Below are 4,182 nucleotides of genomic sequence, written 5' to 3'. Positions count from 1 at the left end.
ATCTTATAGCTCTTAAAAATCAAATATCAATTTATATTATTGGTGTGCATACCAGTGACGAGTACTCCTCTCTAAGAAATATTGTTGATCTTGCAAACTAATGGTTAAGGTAAAGAAGGAATATTGTGTATCCTCTGGTTTATGACTTATTGTTTAGTAATAATTTTACCAGTTGTTACTGTCACAATGGATACAGAGTTTTGTACAATGAGGATTATCAAATATCGATTGCGTAGTAGAATGGAGAATGATCGACTCAACGACTGTCTAATCACTACTAATAAATCAGGCTTTCGCAGCACTTTTTCTAACCTACAGCAGTGGTTTAAACACCTGCAAAATTATTTGCAGTGGTTTAAATTCTGCTGCATATTCGCCACATCTGCGTTCGCTGCTAAGGCTTTAGCAACGGTTTTAAAAGCGCTGCTGTAGGAAGGCTTTAGCAGCACTTTGAAAACCGCTGCTGCAGGAAGGATATAGCAGCATTTATAGCAGGTGTTAAAACCGCTGTTAAAGGGCAAGACTGATTAAAAAATATATATAATTCAAAAAATCATTTTTTATTATTAATTAATACATAAGCAATGTCAAAATGAATACTTCAACATATATAAAGTTAAATGAATACAAGTTCTTCTCAGTGACTACTACAGGGACTTAAAATATTCAGCAATAAATACAAGAAAAAAAAAATAGCTTCATTTTGAGAATCTCCAATAATAAACGTGAACTCCTGTTTATGGCCTTCCAAGCCTATGCGAACCTCACTAGCAGCCACAACAGCTCATGTGATCCAGCTATTCTTCGTCAGTCGCTCTAGTAGCAGTCACTTGCTCAATTCTAAATCCTAGCTTGATTAACCTGAAAAGAAAAGAAATATAGGCTTACATTAACTGCTAAGTATATTATAAACTCTCAAGTTTTTCACAATTCGAAGACTATGAGTTTCGAAGACTATGAGTTTCTGTGCTAATAAGCCCAAATGCAATAGCCAAATTCGCACTATAGAAGCAAAGTGTTTAACAGAACAACAAAGGTTTTTTTGGCAAAAACAAATTCATGAAAGTATGGATTGCTTCTTCTATTATTGAAAGAAACTCAGCTAATGATATTCTCTTCGTCACCTTCCGAGCCTTCATTAAAAGTTGAGGAGGCTAACAGATGTCATATAAACTGTATGCAAAAGCAAAACAGCGGAGGCTAACAGATGTCATATCTTCAATACACTTTTTTAAAGCATCCATATGCAAATACAACATTCAGAAACTTCTTGAAGTAAAAGAAAATAGAAATAAAAAAGCACATAACTTACTTTGAGGTGTTCTCCACGACTGTTTTTTGAAATTATGTGTTAGGAGATGCTTTCTTTCTTGGAGCCTATGGCTGTGAAATCCTTTTGCGATGAACATAAGTGGCTAGAGAAGTTCAAGCAATACTCTTTTATAAAGTTTAATCTGAGTCGCATGATGGCCTAATAAATATGTAGTCCACTGTCAAAAATATCATATTTTGATTTTCAACTATTATTTGATATTATTCTAGCATCATGATGATTGATACATCTCCAATATTCTTATTTACTAACCAGCCAAGGACATGATAAGTGAAACCTTCACAATTTTAGCGCTCCAGCTCCTCTCCCATGAGTCTCGTTCTCTCTCTCGCTCTTTACTTCAAGGAGATTTTAATTTTGTAAAGGTTTCATTAAAAGCAGATGGAAGGAGAATTTCATGCTGCTAAATAAACATACAAATAGTTCATCTCTTAAGCCATGGAAGAAAGAATTTATTACATAACATGAACCAATGTAGTGTCAACACAAATAAACTAAAATTAAGTTAAATATATCAATGAGAAACGATCATAGGTCATTTCCGAAAACAATAGGTGAATGAAAGAAGCAAATGAAGCCAAACCTATTGGGGAGATTCCAGATAAGTGTGTAAACTGAGTTGCAAAATTAACAGGAATACAAGTACGGTATCACTAGAGAAAGGCATAAATAGCTATTTAGAAGACCATACACTGTAACTTTAGTACTTTACATTGAACAACAGGAAACAATGCATTATTTTAAACCTCTCATTTTCATGGGAATGAACACTCACCATCGTCCCACCGGTGAACCAGCCTTCGAGCAAGTTCTAAATCATCTTGCAACCTAGTTAAACAACCGGAAAGAAGAAGAGAGATTACCATTTCTGCGTATGAAACTTCAAAACAATAAGCAAATCTCAATCAAGCTTACAAAGCCTGTGAAACTTCATATACCTTCTTGATTTGATGTTCCGTAGGATCTCCTTGCGGTGCAGAAACGCACGATCGACATCGAAGTGATAAACTAATAATCTTTATTTTAATCTGTTCAATATATTGAAGTTCAATTGCAATCATGGAGGATTAATAGAATGCATCAAAATGATTACAATGGAGTGGGATTTATTTTTTTTTACCAAATCTTTTGCCTAGTACAGTATTATAAGCAAACAAAAAAATCTATTATTCTTTCATAAACAGAAATGGCACAACAATAACAATAGTTGCCTAATAAATCTTCCAAATACCCTCTCATTCAAGTTTTAAACCTAAACTAATCATGCAATAATTTTCTTGTGGCTGTGAAGGTTTTGAACAAGGATGGTCATCAGGGACACAGTAATTTTCTTGTAGCTTGTAGTAGTTGTCTTGGTTCTGATGAACTTGATATAACTCTACTTTCATATGATTGCCCTTCTTGAATGTTGTTTTAACTTTGGGTGACACTTCAACCAAAATCTTTCACTGGGATAAAATCTTGTGTTTGTGTGTATTTTTTTTTTCTTAAATCTGATGTTTGATTTGGAGAGACATGCTGACAAACTAAAATTTTATTGATCTGATATACTTGATATACTAAGTGTATGGATGTACATATAAATGTCACTAGAGCATACGGTGTTGAGAAAACAGAGATAAATATAAGTTTTGACAACTAGTGGACTTCTATAGACCACAACTAATTTTATCATGGAGGATTTATTTCAGAGAAATCATGAAGAAGCAAGTAACAGAAAAAAAGAAAAAAATTATTTGTTTTTTGTGATTTAGACAGACGTGGTAACATCTCCACAAGCATGAATAAATTCCTTGTGGTTACAAATTACTTGAATCACCCTCACATCAAGATCCAATTATAAGTTGGAACATTGTTTGGATCCCAACCAACTCCAAGAATCATTTCATCGAACACCTAATGGGCACTGCAGAAAGAATTAAAGTTGTGAAAGGATGTAAAGACCAAAACAAATAACCATCCAGGTTATAGAAATTATGGACTTAATATTCAATAGATGCAGCAAACTAAATCTATGGAAGACTTGAGATAAGGCTATAGAAATAAGTGGTATTGGCTAAATTGAGAACCCACAGAAAAAGAGCTCAAAGCCATTAACATGCTACCTTTTTAATAGTCAAATTTTAGGCATGAAATATTTGAGTATGAGAAGTAATTCAGCAACAAAAATAAATCAGCAAGAAGACCTAATTCAAATCACCATGTAAAAATAAAACAACAAGAAGATATAATATCATTGAGATTGGATTAGAAAAAAAAAAAAAGAAACAATATATAAAAATACTGATTATTAGAGGAACCAAAAAAGAATATCAACACAAAAAATGAAAAAACCTAATATAAATCTCACCCAAATTTGCTTGGTTTCAGGTATGATTCAAGAAGGAGAAGAAGGTACGTGCGAACGACGGCGACGAATGGAAGAAGCGGCATCGGCGTCGATGTCTGCGTCAACGTCGGCTTCAGCGGCAGCGATGGCGTCGTCGTCGGTTGGAGAGGAGGAGGGTCGCGCGCGGAGTGGATCGCGAGGTCAGTGTCGACGGAACGCCGGTGAAGTTTTTGTTAGAATGGAAGAAGCAGATTCGGCCTCGGCGTCGGCGTCAATGTATGCTTCCTTGTCGGTGTGGGTGTCCACGTCAGTTTCCGATGGGAGGGAGACGGATGGGGGAGGAAACGGCTCACGTGCGGAGAAGGCAAGAAGTCTGGAGGAAACAGCTCATGCGCGCTGAAGTTCACGCTAGGGCTTTATTTGGGCTTATTAATTTTAGAAGATTTTCGCTGCTTTTCTATCATTCCCGCCTAAAATATTCGCGGCTAATTTCGTTCACGCAAAGAAAAGTATCAGCCCT

General features: G+C 35.5%; 1 long non-coding RNA gene across 8 annotated transcripts; it reads right to left on the bottom strand.

The window, feature by feature from the left end:
• Positions 1 to 541: 541 nt before the first annotated feature.
• LOC110092695 lies at positions 542 to 3,642 on the bottom strand. 8 transcript variants are annotated; one of them, XR_003700252.1, is made up of 6 exons: positions 3,144 to 3,642; positions 2,272 to 2,361; positions 2,080 to 2,161; positions 1,586 to 1,671; positions 1,313 to 1,490; positions 542 to 861 (listed from the first exon to the last, which is right to left on the bottom strand). It is a non-coding gene; the product is annotated as an uncharacterized LOC110092695 (long non-coding RNA). The 8 variants fall into 8 exon arrangements; XR_003700249.1 differs by having other exon boundaries at positions 1,313 to 1,471; XR_003700254.1 differs by having other exon boundaries at positions 1,586 to 1,666.
• Between the last annotated feature and the right edge of the window lie 540 nt (positions 3,643 to 4,182).

The sequence above is a fragment of the Dendrobium catenatum genome, unplaced genomic scaffold (assembly GCF_001605985.2).
Source record: "Dendrobium catenatum unplaced genomic scaffold, ASM160598v2 fragScaff_scaffold_313, whole genome shotgun sequence".
Lineage (NCBI taxonomy): Eukaryota > Viridiplantae > Streptophyta > Magnoliopsida > Asparagales > Orchidaceae > Dendrobium > Dendrobium catenatum.
The sequence above is the reverse complement of the archived record's forward strand: the minus strand, read 5'-3'. Positions and strand labels throughout refer to the sequence as shown.